This window comes from Furipterus horrens, unplaced genomic scaffold (assembly GCF_987537825.1).
Source record: "Furipterus horrens unplaced genomic scaffold, mFurHor1.1.pri manual_scaffold_2, whole genome shotgun sequence".
Taxonomy (NCBI): domain Eukaryota; kingdom Metazoa; phylum Chordata; class Mammalia; order Chiroptera; family Furipteridae; genus Furipterus; species Furipterus horrens.
The window spans coordinates 98,632,845-98,639,966 of record NW_028327172.1 but is presented as its reverse complement, the minus strand read 5'-3'; the positions used below and the strand labels follow the sequence as shown (position 1 = coordinate 98,639,966).

Genomic DNA, 7,122 nt, shown 5'->3' with positions numbered 1-7,122 from the left:
CGCAAACAGGATCCAGTAACACATTAAAAAGATAATACACCATGATCAAGTGGGATTCATTCCAGGGATGCAAGGATGGTTTAATATTCGCAAGTCAATGCACATAATACACCACCTAAAGAAAATGAAAGACAAAAACCACATGATCATATCGATAGATGCAGAAAAGCATTTGATAAACAACAACACCCATTTATGATGAAAACTCTCAGCAAAATGGGAATAGAGGGAGCATACCACGACATAATTAAGGCTATATACAAGAAACATGAAGCCAACATCATACTCAATGGACAAAAACTGAAATCATCCCCCTGAGATCTGGAACAAGACAAGGATGTTTATTCTCTACTCTCCTATTCAACATAGTCTTGGAAGTTCTAGCCACAGCAATCAGACAAGAAAAATAAATAAAAGTTATCCAAACTGGGAGAGAGGAAGTAAAACTGTCATTATTTGCAGATAACATGATAGCATACACAGAAAACCCTATAGACTCCATTAAAAAACTACTTGACGTAAAAAGTGAATTTAGCAAAATAGCAGGGTACAAAGTAAACATACAGAAATCTAAGGCATTACTATATGCCAACAATAAAATGTCTGATATACACACTAAAAAATAAAAATCTTATTTACTATAACAGCAAGAAAAATAAAGTACCTAGGAATAAACTTAACCAAAGAGATAAAGGACCTGTACTCCGAAAACTACATAACACTGAAGAAAGAAATTAAGGAAGATACAAATAAATGGAAGCAAATACTGTGTTCATGGATGGGAAGAATCAACATTATTAAAATGTCCATACTACCCAAAGCAATTTATAGATTCAATGCAATCTCTATTAAAATACCATTTATATATTTCAAAGACCTAGAACAAAGATTTCAAAAATTTATATGGAACCAAGAAAGACCCCAAATAGCAACAACAATCTTTAGACAGGAGAACACAATAAGATGATTCACAATACCAGACATCAACAATACTACAAAGCCACTGTGATCAAAACAGTCTGGTACTTGCATATGAACAGACACATAGATCAATAGAATAGAATAGAGAGCCCAGAAATAAAGCCAGGACTATATGGTCAACTAATATTTGACAAAGGGGGGAGGAGCATAAAATGAAGTGAGAAGAGCCTCTTCAACAAATGGCAGCTGGGAGAACTGGACAGAGACGTGCAAAAAAATGAAACTAGACCACCAACTTACACCACACACCAGAATAAACTCAAGATGGATCAAAGACTTAAATGTAAGCCGTGACACCATAAAAGTCCTAGAGGAAAACATAGGCAGGAAAATTTAAGATATCCCATGTAACAATATTTTCACCAATACATCTCCTAAGGCATGGGAAATAAAGGAAAAAATAAACAAACGGGACTACATCAAACTAAAGAGTTTCTGCTGAGCAAAAGAAAATATCAGCAAGATGAAAAGGAAACCAACCATATGGGAAAATATATTTGCCAATGATACCTCAGACAAGGGCTTGATCTCCAAAATATATAAAGAACTTACACATCTCAACACCAAGAAGACAGACAGCCCAATTTAAAAATGGGCAAAAGACTTGAACAAACACTTCTCCGAAGAGGATACACAGAGGGTCCATAGATACATGAAAGAATGCTCATCATCACTAACAATAAGAGAGATGCAAATAAAAACCACAATGAGATACCACTTTAGACCTGTCAGAATGGCCATCATCAACAAATCAACAAACAACAAGTATGTCGAGGATGTGGAGAAACGTGAACCCTGCTGCACTGTTGGTGGGAATAAAGACTGATGCAGCCACTATGGAAAACTGTATGGAATTACCTCAAAAAAACTAAAAATGGAACTGCTTTTTGAACCAGCATTTCCACTGCTAGAATTATACCCAGAAAATCCTGAAACCCCAATTCAAAAGAACTTATGCACCCCTATGTCCATAGGAACACTGTTTACAATAACAATGTACTGAAAACAGCCTAAGTGCCCATCTGTAGAGTGGATCAAAAAACTGTGGTACCTTTACATAATGGAGTACTATGCAGCAGAAAGGAAGAAGGAACTCCTGCCATTTGTGATAACATGGATGGAACTAGAGAGAATTATGCTTAGTGAAATAAGCCAGGCAATGAAAGCAAAATACCATAGATATCACCTAATACAGGAGACTAATGAACAACACAAACAAATGAACTAAATTGAACAAGGAACAGAATAACAGTTATAAGGGGGGGAGGGGAGAGGGAGAGAAGGGGGATAAGTAAGGGAAGGGTTTGGTCAAAGAACATGTATAAATGATTCATGGACATGGACAACAGGGTGGGATATGACTGGGAGAAGGGGTGGGCTTGTTGGGGGGGAGTAATGGGCGGAAATGGGACAACTATAATTGAAAAACAGTAATAATTATAATAATAAAAACCCTAAGTGTTATAAATAAAATAGTAAGAGAGTTAAAAAAAAAAAAAACACTTTCCCCTTTGAAGTGTGGAACTGGAGCTACTCTCTCATGGCACCGCTCCCTCCCACCTTGCTACTCCCCTCAATAAACTTCCTTTCTTTCCTCACTGTATCTTGGCTCTATGAGCGACACTGTTTTTACACTTATAATATTTAGATTCAAAATACCCCCAAGGGTCCATCCGACCCCAAAAGCAGGCTACTCTGACATACAGAATGTTTCCAGGGTGTGAGAGTTCATGGAGGGGTTTTGTCCTTGGAACTTGGGGAAATTTCAGAGCATACAGTCAAGAACCATGGACGTAGACTTAGACTCATACCCACCCATGATGACTGAGGCAACTGCTACAAATATACAGTTAATTTGGATTACAATCAGGGGCCAGAACACAAGGCACAGGCGCAATCCCCGCCCCCCCTCCCCACGGCGCAGACAAGTATGGGTTGGGAGCTCCCAAAGAAAGCTAAATAAATGCCTGCCTGGCCTCTCCTCTTGCGAGGACTTGGGCTTGTCTTAGCTAAGGCTGCTCAGGTAGAATCCGGGTTATATCCAGCCGTTATGCCATATGACAAGCCAGGGAACTGCAGGTTAGAGCCCACTCAGACTCCGTAGACCAAAGTCTGTGGAGTCACACAAAAGAAGGAAACAATTTTCAACCTTAACATTCACTCACACATTCATTCAGAGGTTAAACAATCCTAACCAAACCCTGCCCAGGCTTCTGAGATCAGATGAACAGTGTTGGCTACAGGCAGCACAACCGGAAACCAAACCAAAAGAGCTCTGTATAATCCAAATGAAGCCTGCCATGCTGGCTTCAACAAATTCCCTCTTCAGGAATATGTACCTCTGCATACAGAGGACAAAAGACAAAAGTGACCAACTCTCACAAATGGCAGTGGCCTAAGCCCGCTGCCCCAAATGGGTTGCTACTCACCTGTCGCCGAGGCTGTCTGCTGCCCTTTGCTTACTCTAGACTGGGCCGTCAGGGCTTCTGGCAGCTCCCGAGTGTCCGCTGAAGGTGCAGAGAATTGCTCCAAAACGGAGTGCAGGGCTGCTGTCCTGCCACCAGTCGGCTAGACAACTGGGACCCGCACGAAGCCCCTGGGGCTTGCCGTAGGCGGCACTGCTCTACAGAGGAATTTTGCTGGGGCCTCCAAAATGCTGCAACTACAGAGGCAAGACTGAACACTCTGAGACAGTGAATAGAGCAAGCAAGGGAGGTTTTATTGACAGTAGTCGGGCCGAGACCAAGTCTCCAAAATGGCGCCGACCCTGAATGGGGTTTAGGGCAGAGTTTATATAGGCCTATGCTTCTTTGTTTCTTCTTTGGCGGGAAGCAGCCTTGGGAAGCTGGGGGGAGGGGGGTGCAGCGGCAGGACAGTGCTGCAGGAGTGTCATAACAGGAACAAAGATTTGCAAGCCCATAAGGTTATCTTTAGCTGCAGCTGCAGCTGCAGCCTCTTAGTCATGGTCGAATTCTTTGTCAACCAATTATTTCTGCAAAAAGGCTAGACATCCTGTAAGACATAACTTTACAAGAGTTATAAACAAAACAATTATAAAAAGGGGGAGGTAGGGGCTATGGTAAGGAGCTGAGCCGGGGTCTCTCAGCTTGTAAATCATCAAGCAGCTGTAACACTTTCCAGAGAAGGTAAAGCTAAAGGAGTTCATCACCACCAAGCCCTTATTACATGAAATGTTAAAGAGATTTATTTAAGAAAAAGAATATCAAAACTATGAACATCAGGACTTCCGGCCAAGATGGAGGCGTAGACAGACATGCTGCGTCTCCCTCCAAGCTAAGAAGGAATGCAACTACCTCAAAACTAGAAACAACCAGAAGTTCCAGAAAATCCACGGAAGTCCAACAAACAAAGATATAAAGAAGTAATACTCATCCAGACAGGTAGGAGGGGTGGAGCCGGGGTGGAGAGGATGCGGTGTGGTGGCGGCAGCAGCAGAGGCAGCAGCAGTGGCAGTGGCAGCTCGGCAGAAAGTCCAGTCACACGTTTTAAAAAGTCAGGAGGGACACCTGGGGAGCGTTCCCAGCTCCTCACAGGACCTAGCAGCTCATGGTCCCACACCAGGGAAGATCAAGCCTGATTGCTTCTGACTGTGCAGACCAGTGGGGGTTGGAGTGGAGGCAGAAACTGCTGGTCTCCGGAGAATCCACTTGTTTAAAGGGCCCCCAAAGTCCTAGGACTTCCGCAGACACACCCACTCTGGGAATGATGGCTAGGGCAGCAGCTAGAGGGGCGCCAGTCTGGTTCAGAAGTGGGAGAGGTGCCTGGAAAAGGGGCGAGTGCTGAATGGATGGCATTGTTCCCTCTCGGACCCCTCCCCCACAAACAGCGTCACCACTTGGTGAAACAGGTCACCCTGTACTGACAAATCCCTAAGGTTCTGGCCCTTACAACATAACAGGTGGGATAGCTCTACCTGGGATGCGGAGGCTAACAAACACAGTAGCCTGTGAGAATGAGGAGACAGAGAAGTATGGCCCAAAAGGGGAAATGGATCAAGGTTCCAGTGGGAGAACTAAGTGATGAGGAGATAGCCAACCTCACAGACGAGGAGATAGACAACCTAACAGACACAGAATTCAAAACACTGGTGATAAAGATGCTCACAGGCTTGACAGATATGCCTGAGTATTGCCAATTCACAAGGAAAGATGTGAAGGCTGTGCTAAATAAAACGAAAGAAAATCCACACAAAATCAGTGGTGAAGGGAAGGAAACGAGTTCAAGTCAATGATTTGGAACATAAAGAAGAAAAAAACAGTCAACTAGTGCAGAATGAGGAAGCAAGAATTGAAAAAAACGAGGAAAAATCCCCAAATTTTGCGAAGGAGATGGACATACAGGTCCAGGAAGCACAGAGGGTCCCAGACAAGCTAAACCCAGAGGGGACCACACCAGGACACATCACGATTGAGATGCCAAAGGTGAAAGATAAAGACAGAGTGCTGGGGGCAGCAAGAGAGAGGTGGAGAGTTGCCTACTGGGGGGTGCCTATAGGACTATCATCTGATTTCTCAGAGGACACTTTGCAGGCAGGAAGGGACTGGCAAGCAGTATTCAATGTGATGAAAGGCAACCTACAACCAGCAATACTCTATCCAGTAAGGCTATCATTTAGAATGGAAGGGCAGATGAAGTGCTTCCCAGACAAAGTAAAGCTAAAGGAATTCATCATCACCAAGTCATTATTATATGAAATGTCAAAGGGACTTACTTAAGAAAAAGAAGATCAAAACTATGAACACTAAAATGACAACAAACTCAAAACTTTCGACAACTGAATCTAAAAAATAAAAACAAAATCCAACTAAGCAAACCAGAATAGGAACAGAATCATAGGTATGGGGATCATTTGGAGGGTTATCAGCTGGGAGAGTGGAGGGGGAGAAATGAGGAAATGGTGCAGGGACTAAGAAGTATAATTGGTTGGTACAAAATAGGCAGGAAGAAGTTAAGAATAATATAGATTCCAGAAGTAGCTTTTTGAGGTAACGTGGGGTGTAGTGAGGTCTTTTGTCAGCTTCAATCATGGCGTACCGCGGCCAGGGCCAAAAAGTGCAGAAGGTGGTGGTGCAGCCCATCAACCTCATCTTCAGATACTTGCAAAATGTACAGATCTCGGATTCAGGTGTGGCTTTATGAGCAAGTGAATATGCGAATAGAGGGCTGTATCATTGGTTTTGATGAATATATGAACCTCGTATTAGATGATGCAGAAGAAATTCATTCTAAAACAAAGTCAAGGAAACAACTAGGTCGGATCATGCTAAAAGGAGATAATATTACTCTCCTCCAAAGTGTCTCCAACTAGAAGTGACTAATGAAGCAAGAAATTGTTGAGAAGCAATACAGTTTGTGTTTTTTAGGTGTTCTTTGTTGTGGATGTAGTCCTTGAACATTCATTTATATCACTTCGATTGCCTTTTTGTTATTACCAAATGACAATAAATGCTGTGTGATTGTTTTTATTTAAAAAAAAAAGAATAATATAGGAAAGGGTGAAGCCAAAGAACATATATGCACGACCCATGGACATGAACTAAGGGGGATGGGATTGCTGGAGGGAAGGGGCGTACTGGGAAGAGGGGAGCAAAGGGGGAAAAATTGGAACTATTGTAGCAACATAATCAATAAAATATACTTAAAAAAAAAAAAAAAGAAAGAGGATGCCTGGGTTTCCAACAGCTTTTCATTCTCACCTGGATGAATGAAATCCTTATTTTCACAGCCACATATTATACAGATTCCTCTTCCCAGCATTGGTGCTTTTGGCTGGGGAGCCCAGTGTGGGGATCGGACCCCTTGCTTTTAAGGGGAGTCCTCTGCTGCTGAGATATCCCTCTGGATTTTCAACTGCCACATGTGGGTGTCAGGCAAGCCTCTGTTTTGTTTTTATGCTTCTTACCAGTCTCAGTGTGGCTTCTATATATCTTTAGTTATAGGACTTCCGTTCAGCTAGTCTTGAGATGGTTCTACAGGTAGCTTGTTCTATGATTTAGTGGGAGGAGGTGAGTGCAGCTTCCACCTACTCCACCACCTTGACCAGAACTAGTCTAGTTTTAACTTGAAATATCTAAGAGAATGTGACTGTAAACAGTTTCAAAAGTTTAAAAGGGTCTGATT

The 7,122-nt window shown here is 42.6% G+C and overlaps 1 pseudogene; it reads left to right on the top strand.

Annotated features, from left to right (window-relative positions):
* Window positions 1–5,973: 5,973 nt before the first annotated feature.
* LOC150019154 (small nuclear ribonucleoprotein E pseudogene) lies at window positions 5,974–6,455 on the top strand (annotated as a pseudogene).
* The last annotated feature ends 667 nt before the right edge of the window (window positions 6,456–7,122 follow it).